Source organism: Neopsephotus bourkii, unplaced genomic scaffold (genome assembly GCF_033783945.1).
Source record: "Neopsephotus bourkii isolate Nb327-2 ecotype Australia unplaced genomic scaffold, CSIRO-AGI_Nbou_v1 NB_580, whole genome shotgun sequence".
Taxonomy (NCBI): Eukaryota; Metazoa; Chordata; class Aves; order Psittaciformes; family Psittacidae; genus Neopsephotus; species Neopsephotus bourkii.
The window spans coordinates 2,696,936-2,710,372 of NW_026901081.1; positions in this window are offsets into that span (position 1 = coordinate 2,696,936).

Genomic DNA, 13,437 nt, shown 5'->3' on the forward strand with positions numbered 1-13,437 from the left:
AGCTTTTCCTTGTTTTCTTCTCCAGAGCCTGGAAGTTAATGTGATGTCTAAGAGGATCACACAAACAGCAGCAGGTTGTAAGGCCCACTTAGCAAGGAAAAAGAAATCCCAGTGCATAAACTTAAGTTCCTTAAAGAAATAAATCAGCTCAGGAAGCAACAACCCCAGTCCCCAGAAGCTGTATAGGAAGTTCTCTGCTCCCCTCTTTTGGGTCTCCTAGTTTTGTGGGGTTTTTTTAGCAGCAGAGTTATGTGCAGGTGTTCAGGGTGAGCAGAAATGCAGCTGAATTCCTGCTTTGTAGGGTGTAAGGAATGCTTGTAGCACATTCCAGCTGCTGAACAAGCCTCCCGTCTGCCCAGTGCCAAAGGAAAAGGGCTGCTGTTTTCTCTAACAAACAGTGTGGAACTGCTGCCAAAACTTCCTTCTCTCCCCAGACCGACCCTTTCCCTCCTGATTTCCCATCCTACCTGTCCTGCTTTTCACCCACTCCAAAGGCTGGCAGGAGCCCACCTGCTCCAAAGAAGGAGCCCCAGTATTCCACCTCCTTCCCAGAGCATTTTTCCAAGCTACTGGTGTACAAATCAGATGGATAAAACCAAGGCTGACACAGAGATTTCCCTTTTAACTCCACTCTGCAAACCACTTCCCAAACAAGCTGGCCAAGTCTTGAGCTACTTCATATAACTGAAAACTGACCTCTTGTAAGCTTAGAAGCACTATATAAGAGTGGAATTTTCACTGGCACAGACCTTAGCAGAGTCCAGGTCAAGCCATCAGTCACTTCATCCCATCCATCATAGACTAGTGTATCCAAATCACAAAGGGCTCAAAGCACACAGGGATGACATCCTGACATCTGCTGCTCACTGACCCAGGTGGAGCTTGGCAAACCCAGGATATGGTCCATCCTCACCCCCTTGCTGTTTACTGCATGTTTTCCATGAGCCTTCCCCTCCCAACCTGTTGGTTTGATGTAGATAACGTGGCACAAAATCAGTTTAATGGGTGCATGGGGTGTAATCCTGCACTAACCCAGATAAGTGGGGAAATTTGAGCTCACTTGTTTATGTCACCATTCTGGCCATAATCCTCATTTTTGCCTATTTGACTCAGTTTTCTTTGTGGCAACACACCAGGTACTTCATTGAAGTCCCAAGTGATAGAATCATAGAATTAACTAGGTTGGAAAAGACCTTTAAGATCATCAAGGTCAAAGATCCTATTTTTCTTGTCAAAAAGCAGTTACTTTACACAATAAACATGTGCCCTTGCTCTGATACTATTTTCATTCACCCCTTTAGCCTTTTACCTCATCTCCACTTGCCTCTGTATTCTCCAGATCTCTTGCAAAGCCTCCACTTCATCAAGGCCAGAGTAATGGGTCCGAGAGGTTTAGTGGCTAAGCTGCAGTTTGCTGTTCCTCTGTAGTACGGCCAACAAAGAACCAGCACACTCGAGACCTCTATTCCACAGAGATTTGGGTTTTCCTATAAAGTAAGTTGCCTTTCTGCTTGCAATGCAACCCCAAAGAAAGCATTCTCTAGCAGTGAAGTCACAATGTCAAAGCGTGGTTTACACTTTGACTGCAAGAGGACAGCTTTGCTGCCTGTGCCCACTGCTTGTGCTTGCTGTGGTGTCACCTTCTGTGGCAGGGAGGAGACATCATTGGGAACATCTCCTTTGTATAACCAAGTAATCATTTAAAGCATGATCACTGGTACTTACTGCAGGTCAAAAGAAGGCAGCTGATGAAAACCAGTTTGTCTGAGCGCATGAGATGACTTTTCGTGTTGTTTCAACTGGGATGGAAAGATCTGAGCCCATGGTTCATCCACACGCCTGCAAGCAGAGCCAAATCCTCCTGTCAGTCACAAGCTTGCCGCAAGCATTAGACCAGAGTCATTCCAGGTGTAACCCTACAGCTTTCCACACATAAGTTCCTTCAAAACATAAATCAGCTCAACAAGCAACCCCAGGCCTTGAAAACTCCGTGAGAATTTCTCCATTCCCCCTTTAATTTGCTGTTAAGATCTAATGTACTGTTGTGCTTTTTTACTCTCAATGAAGTTTTTATCCAGGCTTTCTAAAAACTTCAGTGGGCATCATAACCTCCCTGCGTTTATACCATCACAGAATGGTTTGGGATGAAGGGACCTTAAAGCTCATCCAGTTCCAACCCCTGCCACGGACAGGGACCCCTTCCACTGGAGCAGCTTGCTCCAAGCCCCTGTGTCCAACCTGGCCTTGAACACTGCCAGGGATGGGGCAGCCACAGCTTCTCTGGGCACCCTGTGCCAGCGCCTCAGCACCCTCACAGGGAAGAGCTTCTGCCTAAGAGCTCAGCTCAGTCTCCCCTCAGGCAGGTTCAAGCCATTCCCCTTGGCCTGTCCCTACAGGCCCTTGTCCCAAGCCCCTCTCCAGCTTTCCTGCAGCCCCTTTAGGCACTGGAGCTGCTCTCAGGTCTCCCCTTCAGGAGCCTTCTCTTCTCCAGGCTGCCCCAGCCCAGCTCTCTCAGCCTGGCTCCAGAGCAGAGCTGCTCCAGCCCTCGCAGCATCTCCATGCCCTCCTCTGGCCTTGCTCCAACAGCTCCATGCCCTTCTTGTGTAGGATCAGAGCTGGATCAGGACTGCAGGGGGGAGGTCTTCCCAGAGCCCAGGGAGAGAATTCCCTCCCTCAGCCTGCTGCTCACATTCCTTTTGATGCAATGTATTAAACACACCATACAAGCATCAAGAAGCAGGGGGAGTCAGAGCTGCCAAACACTGTGCTGACTTTGAAGAGCTGCACCTGGAGGCCTGAAGGCAGCTGGAGCAGAACCAGTGTTGGCATCCACATGGAATGAGCTCCTCTGACAAGCTCCTGACCTGTGAAAGCCCTGCTCTCCCAACTCCCTCACAGGGGACTGCAGCGTGAAGAACAAGGCATCCAGACTGTCCTTGACCTCCTGCCTGCTGGAGCTGGTGAGCCATGGTCACTCAGGCATCCTCTGGGAAGACCACTGTAGCTGTGTCATGTGTGACAAAACCAAGCAGCTTATCTAATACTGTAAGAAATGCAGAGAAGACAGAAACTTCCATGGCCACTTCTGCATGTCCAAATCACGCTGAGCTCTGCGGGAAGGAGAAGAATGGATGTCTTCAAAACCACAAGCATGTACAACAAAACACTATTGCAGTTTCTATTGTCTGTTCACAGCACTCTGTTAACTGCAGCATATTAACTGCAGTATTTAGGATAATTAAAGGGTTTGTATTACAGATTATTCCTGACCGTCTTCATCACCACAGAATCGTCCTAAGGTGGTAACAAAGGACAGCAGAAATGGGACAAAGATAACAGGTCTCTTGCTCTGGAAAGCACACAGTCTAAATAGACAAGGCAGGGCCTGCACCCTGCTATTCATGTTCCCAAAACAAAGTTCATGCAGCTCAGGTTTCCAAATGAAGGCCAAGTCAGTAGGAACTGAAAAGTCTGAGCTTCTGACAATGTGTTGTGACTGCAAAGCCTCAGAACGCTCGCCCAGGGCTTCCAGGCTCTACCTCTGTCCAAACAATACAGCACATTAATGACAAGGATGCTAAAAGAACACTAATGAAATTGGCAAATCTAAGCATTGGAAGGCTGTGAAATGCCAAAGCTGCACCACCTTCATTAATCCCCTTTGCATATGGGTTTTAACGTCTGAGTTGGCACTGCTTTTCCACAGCCTTCTCATTTGGTTCACAGAACACCACTCACTCAAGGGGAAAACGGTGTCATTTGTGTCCCAAATTTAGGTAGCCTGAGTCTGAAGCAAACTGAATCTCCTTTTGAAATCCACATCTTACCATGATGAAGGTACAAGGATGTGGCACTAATCCACCCTTTAAAGCCGCGGCAGCTCAATTCCTTTTTCTCTCCTTATTTCATGCATGTTGCAATGCGCTATTCACTGTAAGATGAGGACAAAAAATATTAGTTTATTAGATAGCTTTCTAGTTTTCCATCATTACAGAACCTCAGCATTCCTTCCTTGGTTTTGTAATACCCTAGAAGGGGAGGGAAATGATCTCTGCAGTGCTATAGGGACCAGCTCTTGCTCAGTCTCAGTTTCTCACTTCCCCTACATCCTGTCATTCCCATTTTGTCTGTCCAAAGTCTCTGTCCCCACGCATACCATACTGTTCAGGTCTAAGTGTCTCTACTCCCCCTCAGCTGATCCAACACCTCCATAAGGCCAGTCCTAGTTCCCTGTTCGTGTCCCCTTTCTCCCACCACCTTCTCATGCAGTCTCTGCCACTCTCCCACCCACTGTTTGATGCTGCTGTTGAAGCTCAGCACACCTCCCCTCAACACAAGAAGTGGGATTCTTTCTTCAAAGGCTTCTGACTTGGCTTCAATGTAGGTCAGTTTTTAGAGGCACAGACTTTGTCCATCCTCCTGCCAAAGGGAAAAGGACAAAAAAGAACTTCTAAGATGTTTTAAGGCTGAAAAACAATCTGTTCTTCTCTTTTCATACTGGGAAATGGCTGAAAAGCTCAGACTGAAATGTCAGGGGGAAATGAGGATGAGTCAGGCCAAAACAGACCTTTGGCTGAAAAACATTAGTGTTGAGCAAAACTACATAGATAGACTCAAACAGAGGCCCCATTATAACTGGTTAAAGGAAAGTAATTACTTTTATTGCAAATTATGCTTTTTCCATGGTCTTATGAGCTGAGATTGCCCTGGTGAGATATCAGGTCATAGAATCATAGAATAGTTAGGGTTGGAAAGGACCTTAAGATCATTCAGTTCCAACCCCCCTGCCATGGGCAGGGACACCTCACACTAAACCATGGCACCCAAGGCTCTGTCCAGCCTGGCCTTGAACACTGCGAGGGATGGAGCATTCACAACCTCCTTGGGCAACCCATTCCAGTGCCTCAGCACCCTCACAGGAAAGAATTTCCTCCTTATATCCAATCTAAACTTCCCCTGTTTCAGTTTGAACCCATCACCCCTTGTCCTGTGACTACAGTCCCTAATGAAGAGTCCCTCCCCAGCATCCCTACAGGCCCCTCATGCAAGGTTATAGTCTGCTGACTGCTGACATCAGTTCATTACATTGATCTCAGACTGTAAACTCCGAAAGGGGGAACTGGGTTTTCACCTCCTCGTGCTGAATCCTCACCCAAGGGGATCCATGCAGCTAATGATCATGTTTTAGATGTGTTTCGAATGGACTGCATCCTTTAGCTGCCTTTCCTTTTGTCCTCCACACTCTCATTTCATCAGAGCGTGCAGGATTCATTCTCCATTTAATATTACCAAGTCTAGTTCCTTGGGCCAAGTCTGTATCCCGGAATCTGAAGCATTTATTATCCTTGTTACTGGTGGTTTACCAAGTTGAGATTGGAGAATTGGTCTGGAGCAGGCACTTTTGCAAACACTGATGCAGAATCCAATAGAAGCAAGGTTTCAGGTAAGCCCGAGCTCATTAAATAAAAGCTCAGACTCAGTCTTGTTAATGTAGAGATACCTATGAAAGAAAAGATGCATCCTTCTCCCTTTGCTGACCTTCAGGGCTGCAGGGGGGGTCTCCCCTTCACACAGCAGAGGGGCAGGATCCCCTCCCTGAGCTGCTGCTCACGCTCTGGGGGTGCAGCCCAGCACATGGGGGGGTTCTGGGCTCAAGCGCTCACTGAAGCCGGGTCATGGGGAGCTTCTCCTCACCCAGCACCCCAAGTCCTTCTCCTGAGGGATGCTCTCAATCCATTTTCCACACAGCCTCTATTTGCTTCCCCCGCTGCTTGGAGGTTGTTAGATTTTAGCAGAGAAAAGAATTACTGACAGTAACTGAGCCCATGCATTTTTTAGCTGTGATTCTAGGAACAAACTGATAGCATGAGTGGCAAGAAAGCCTTGAATCATGAATTCGTGTCCTCTGCTACAGGAATCATGGGAATCAAAGCTTAAACTAAATGTGTTTGAGTTTTTGCTTAGCAATCTTCTCCTACTTAGCATTTTACACTTACATCTTTCTGTTTGTTCTTGTGTCTACATTGTCTTTTACATTAAACAGGTCATTTCTCTGTGGAGCATTGGATTGATCCATGTATTCTGCATGAGCACTCAGAGATGTTTTAAGATGCAACCGTATCCTGGGCTGCATCAAAAGGAGCGTGACCAGCAGGTCAAAGGAGGTGATCCTGCTCCTCTGCTCTGCTCTGGTGAGACCTCACCTGGAGCATTGTGTGCAGTTCTGGTGTCCTCAACATAAAAAGGACATGGAGCTGTTGGAACAAGTCCAGAGGAGGCCACGAGGATGCTCAGGGGCTGGAGCAGCTCCTGTATGGAGACAGGCTGAGAACACTTGGGGCTGTTGAGCCTGGAGAAGAGAAGCTGCGTGGAGACCTCAGAGCAGCTTCCAGTGTCTGAAGGGGGCTACAAGGATGCTGGAGAGGAACCTTCATGAGGGACTGTAGTGATAGGACAAGTTCAAACTGGGGTTGGATGGGTTCAAACTGAAACAGGGGAAGCTCAGGTTGGAGATAAGGGAGTTTTTTACTGTGAAGGTGGTGAGGCACCAGCACAGGGTGCCCAGAGAAATGGTAAATGCTCCATCCCTGGCCGTGTTCAAGGCCAGGTTGGATGGAGCCTTGGGTGACATGGTCTAGCACAAGGAGTCCTTGCTCATTGCAGGGGGTTGGAACTGGATGCTCTTAAGGTCCTTTCCAACCCAAAGCCTTCTATGATTCTATGTTATGCAGTGCTTCCTATATGATGATCCAGTTCTCCTTTGGTTTGATATAGTTTTCCAATTTCATGTCACCACTAAGCTTATTCAGTAGATTCTGTCTTGTCTGAAAATTACCCCTGAAAATATTGTTCATTTCTTGTTTTCGTGTTTTGTTTGTGTTGTCTTTGGCTTCATTCTACGCACTTGACAAGCCGGGAACCACAAGGATGTAATTGGAGCAACGTGTGTGTGTTTAAGCAGCACGGTTGTGATTGCTCCTGTCACTTTTCCCATTGAAGAGTTTCTATCAATCACCTTTTAAACTGTCATAGCTCAGTGTTGCTTGGCCACCGGGCAGGCTGGGAACTGGTGATGATATTCTTCAGTGATATTCCAACTGAACTGGAACCATCTCATTCGTTCAGTTCAGAAATGCCACCCACGTTCTTAGATCCATGTTTCTCTGACCTATGGAAAGCCCTTTCAGTCACACACTAAACTGTGTCCCGAAATCCTGAGGGTAGAAATGGGAGAAAAGGAGTGTTCAGAACTAAAGTTTCTCTCCTAGGAAACTAATGGCATTACAGCAGTTGTGCTGGCTGAATGTGACCCCAAACCAAGCTTTGTTTAAAGGTAACAGAAGGAAGTTCAGGCTTCAGAGACTTTAACACAGCACCTCTGGGCAGACTAAAACTCATGCAGAGGTAGAAACAGAAGAACTGAGAGGTGGCAGCTTGACACAGAAGTTGGTTCAAAGATTTAGTGTCTCAATGCTCTCCTTCAGGTTACCTCTTATTATCTGTCTTGAAGGCTGATGCTAACATCTTGCTGAGGAAAGGAATTCTCTTGATGCTGAGTGCCCTCATCTCACCCGGATGCAGACTTGCAAAGCTCCACTTGATTCAGCTTGGGCTCAACACATCCACACAGCAAAGACGTCCTTGTTTTGGGCCAGAAATAAGCAAGCAGCAGCAGCTGAAGGGAAAGAAGAACCAACCAAATCACACCCAGTCACCAGAGCACAGCTTGTGTGTTCTCTATACACGGGCTATCACAGGCCTCAGGTTTATCAGTAGCTTCAAGTGATCGGAGGAGCAGGTCCATACTTCACCTTGACCTTGTGATCATGGTCATTTAACTATCTGTTCATTTACTGCCCAGTAAAATGAGTCATTTTTTACTGCCTCTTGTACCAGTGCTGTGAAACACACTTGTAATGTTCATGTACTATTCCAAGCTCACTGTTATTACTGTTACTGGGGTTACAGACTGCACCTGAGATCTGACAACACCCAGCAGTGATGATCCGGGCATCCATGTATTAACACTGGAATTTGACAAGTAGAAGGATGCAGACAAGCAGAGCAGGCATCAAACCACAACCACAACACAGAATTAGACTGCACCTCTCTTGACTTACATGCTTTGCTACCAGATTACCTCATATCTCACAGCTAAATTATGACTGCTATATAGAAGATCACTCAACACCTCTTCTGACACTGGAAAATAGACATATATTACAGCATAAAACATAAGCTAACAAAAGATGTGGCAAACCCCCATGGGAAAAAGCACTGATGTGCTTGATTGAAATGAAGGATGCACAGGTGTGTTAATAAAGCTCTGATCTTATTCAACTTCCAAAGCAATCCTGGGAATGTCCGGATAAACAGGCACGAGATGTCTCCTAGAAGCACCAGCTTCACTAACATAAACTTCTGCCACAGGGAGCCACTCGCTCAAGTTGATCTTCCTGCCTAACACTCAAGTTTCCCTCTGCTTCAGCTTCACTGCATCAGAAGCATACAGTGAACAAATGCATCTCAACAGGGCCTCCAGCAAGGATGAGCTTCCACAATGCTCTCTCTGAAGGAAACCACAAAGGACACAGCCATGGTACAGAACACAGAAACATAAAACCAGGTATAAATCAGAGTCATGCTCCTTTTCCACAGTGCTACAAGCTCTTTGGCATCAGCAGCAGACAACAGCAGAGCTAGCTACAAGTTGTGATCATTCCCTGTCTTACCTGTTTCTTCCCTCACCTTTGGTCAAGCTTGCTGCTGCTGCAGCCCTCTGATCCAAACCTTTCTTCTCTTCAGATCTTTCACCACCTGCTCATAAGGGAAAGCAGAGCTCTCATGTGCTTTCTGAACTACTACCATTGTGTTGGGAGGCTGCAAGCAACACGGAGCCATTATCACTAACAATTGGGAGCAGGAGAACAAACGAACTCACTTCTTTCCCACAGGGAAGCTCCTGGCCCATTTGCTAACATACCTTTGCTGATAAATGCTTTCATGCTTGTCAAGCAAACGCCACGTCTGACAGCAGGTTCAGATGATTTATACTCCAACCCACAGCTTACCTGCAATGAAACCTGGATTCAAGAACTGCTTCACCTGAGGCAAACCCCAGCAAGTGCAAAAGGAAACAGGACTGGTACAAACGCTCCTGCTCACACGGTGAGGGCCACTGACACCCCACATCTGTGAAGGACAAAGTCCAAAGTGAGTATGAACCAGGCTGAAGATGTTTTCATAGAGCTCAAGTGTTTTGCTAGGAGCAAAAGCAGGGTGCTAAGAAGCATGTGGAGTCCAAGGTTCTAACTCAACTCTATTTGAATAGATGTTAGTGCTATGTGAGACAACACAGTCCTTCTTAACCTTCTTTCTAGCCTTGAAACTGGATTTGTACCAGTTTGTTGGTTTGGAGACTGTTGTTCTGAATACACTTGAAAAGCAGTCAGTTCCCCTCAGGGCCTTAGAATCATGGAACCAACGGGGTTGGAAAAGCCCTTTAAGCTCATCCAGTCCAACCTTTACCCCAGCACTGCCAAGGCCACCACTGCCCCATGGCACTGAGGCCTCGTCTCCACGGGGTGTGAACCCTTGCAGGGCCGGTGCCTGCAGCCCTGCCCTGGGCAGCCTGTTCCAATGCCTGAGCACCCTCTGGGGCAGGAATTGCTCCTCAGCTCCATCTAAACCTGCCCTGGTGCAGCTTGAGGCCGGTTCCTCTTGTCCCATCCCTTGTTCCTTGGGAGCAGAGCCCAGCCCCTCCTGGCTCCATCCTCCTGTCAGGCACTTGTAGGGAGCCATCAGGTCCCCCCTGAGCCTTCTCTTCTTCTACTGGCTTTTTAGCATTTACAATTCTTGGAAATATGGATCTAAGTTACCTTTTCTAAACAAGAAATGTATGTTTATAAGCAGCTAAACCCCCCTGTGCATGGATCTTAAGGACAACTTCACACTTTTACGAGGTTTAACTTATATTTAATGTTAAAATATCATTTCAAACCGATGGTGCCCTTGCAGGAGTAGCAAGCTACTGGGGAGGAAACAGAAAAGGGCACTGCAGAATTACTTAGAAACATACCTGAATCATGGAATTGCAGCATGGTTTGGGCTGGAAGGGACCTTAAAGCTCATCTAGTTCCAATACGCCTGCCACAGGTTGGAACTGGATGAGCTTTAAGGAACTAGATAAGCTTAAAGGTCCCTTCCAACCCAAACCATCCTGTGATTCTTAACTTCCCTCCCATTACTGCTGCCTAAACCCAACAGGGTTTGCAAATCCCAGTTTCAGGCTGGGCCTAATCACTATCATTACACCCACACTGGTAAATTAAACAAGTCTGGGACCAGTCTCTGCCCCTGGGGCCAACTGGCACAGGATGTCTAACATCGAGTCTATGAGAGCCTGAAGAAGTAATCAGAAACACACTGGGGGTGGCAGCATGTATCCCCCAAACCATGCCCTGGAGTATTTTGGGAAGCTGCTCATTGGCCCAGGCTAAAACCATGGAAGGATTAATGAGAGTCAGTAGAAACAATGGAGCTCCAGTGCTCAGGAACATCCCTGATGCTGTTTGGCTTGCTGGTATCAGCAGAGATTTCAGGAACATGGACATTTTTCATGCTTTGACCTGCGCTAATACCCTCACCGGCTCCTTAAAGCAACAGTCTGCACATGCAGGGGCATTTCTTGCGCTGATATCAAGCACTTTTAGATCTATCATCCAAAAAGCTCATGTGTGTAGCGAGCAATTCCCCAGTGTCATCATTCCTGGCTCCTTCCTATCACCCACCCACCAGGACCCACAGCAGTGAGTGCAGCAGAGCTTCCCAGTGCCCTCTAGAGCAAAGTCTGGCACCGTCCTTCAACCCCTGTGAAGAGCAGCCAGAAAGGGGAAACATCTTCAGCCTCCACAGCCCCTTGCTAAGGAAAGCTGTGCTCCTGCTTGCCAGGGCCTGTGCTCGACGAGGCTTTTCTGTTTGGAGGCACTAAGGGTTCCTTTAGTGTCTGTATCTAATTGAGTTCAAGGGAAGTTTTCAATGTCAGTGCGAAGCTGCTTCATTTGGGGGGAAAACCAACAAAACCACAGCATGGAAAACAGGAGCACAGGAACTCCCTGAGACACATTCAACTCCTTTGCAAGGATTCATTAACATTAAAGTGGTTGGAAGCGTTTGCCAGCCTCTTCCGGCACCATAATGCCCAATTTCACCCCTGCAAACCCCATCCAAGTGTTCTTGGCACGTTGTACCCACCGAATGACTCAGCCTGCCATAGGAAAAGGAAGGAGATCAGGGAATTTTCGGAAGGAAGGGGGCTGAAGCCGTACACAGAGCTAAGAACAGCTAACTGCGTAACTGCTGTGGGAAACGCAGGAAATATGAGGGCTTGGGCAGAGGAGGAAAGTAGGAATACACACAAATAGGAAAGGAAATGCAAGCACTGATATGCACGGAAGGGAAAATGAGGGGAAAGGATGTGGAAGGGTCTGAAAGGAGGGGAAGAGAAAGTGGGGAGCATCAGAGAACAGGTAACGGAGCAGGCAGGAGAATGAGGGAATCTGGTACATGGAGGGGACAACCTGGAATGAGAGCCACACAATGATGAGCCCAACTTATTTTGTTTCAAGAAACTCAATGCAAAATGAGTTCTAAAGGGCATTACCGGTTTTAACATTCATTTTTACAAGTTACACGTTTGAGGGCTCGCACTGATGTAGGGAATCCGTGATGCGGCTCTAGGAGACCGGCAGCAGCAGTTGTTTGGAATGACACTACCCTCTGGTGGTCAAACCCACGGTTCTATGTACACCGGGAAGGTAAAACACCCGCTGGAGCCGGTCGTACAGGGAACTGGGGTTTGTTTGACCCCTTCTTCGTGCTGTTGGTGCCAACTACGCTTAAAAAGTACCTAGGAATACAACCAATTCCAGCCCACACTTCCGTGTTCCACCTTGAGAGCGTGCCTTGAACTGGCACATTCACCCTATTGCTGTGTTTGGAAATGACACATTGATGACTGGCCGTAAGCAACTGTCTGAGGTGCAAAACCAGGCTGGCAATAACTTGTGTTCTCTGGCAACCTGCAAGAACAGGAAGAACACAAATGGCTGTGCTTCACTACATAACACCACGCTGGATTCCCATATTATACAATCATAGAACAGTTAGGGTTGGAAAGGACGTGAAGATCATCCAGTTCCAACCCCCTGCCATGGGCAGGGACACCTCACACTAAACCATGGCACCCAAGGCTCTGTGCAGCCTGGCCTTGAACACTGCCAGGGATGGAGCATTCACAACCTCCCTGGGCAACCCATTCCAGTGCCTCTCCACCCTAACAGTAAAGAACTTCTTCCTTAGATCCAATCTAAACTTCCCCTGTTTCAGTTTGACCCCATCACCCCTTGTCCTATCACTACAGTCCCTAATGAAGAGTCCCTCCCCAGCATCCCTATAGGCCTCCTTCAGACACTGGAAGCTGCCCTGAGGTCTCCACGCAGCTTCTCTTCTCCAGGCTGAACAGCCCCAACTTTCTCAGCCTATCTTCATACAGGAGCTGCTCCAGCCCCTGAGCATCCTCGCGGCCTCCTCTGGACTTGTTCCAACAGATCCATGTCCTTTCTATGTTGAGGACACCAGAACTGCACACAATGCTCCAAGTGAGGTATCACAAGAGCAGAATAAAGGGGCAGGATCACCTCCTTCGACCTGCTGGTCACGCTCCTTTTGATGCAGCCCAGGATACGGTTGCTTTCTGGGCTGCAAGCGCACACTGAAGCCGGCTCATGTTCATTTTCTCATTGACCAGCACCCCCAAGTCCTTCTCCTCAGGGCTGCTCTGAATCTCTTCTCTGCAAAATATAAGGCAGAAGTTCTTTACTGTGAGGGTGCTGAGGCACTGGAATGGGTTGCCCGAGGAGGTTGTGAATGCTCCATCCCTAGCAGTGTTCAAGGCCAGGTTGGACAGAGCCTTGGGTGCCATGGTTTAGTGGGAGGTGTCCCTGCCCATGGCAGGGGGTTGGAACTGGATGATCTTAAGGTCCTTTCCAACCCAACCCATTCTATGATTCTATGATCCTATGTACCTGTTCTTCCACAGTACAGCTACAGAACATCCTTGCTGGGAAAAGCACTTGCTTCAATTCAGGGGCTTCAGGAAGGTGCTTCAGGACTTTCATAATGACCAACACCATCAAGTCTATTGCCTTACCTCAGTCACCTTTCTTGACATCTGATCTTGTATAAACCAAAAAGCCAGATAGGAACGACTCTGCCAGTTTCGCCTTCCCTCTCTTTACGTTATCATTGTAACTGCTGGTTTTAACCCCTCCTGGTAAAAACATCCCTGTTTGTCACAGCCAAATGATCCTCTTGGAAGCTGGGCTTCCCCAATGCTCTTTTACTCCCAAACTTACCAAGACCTGATGTGTTGATGGC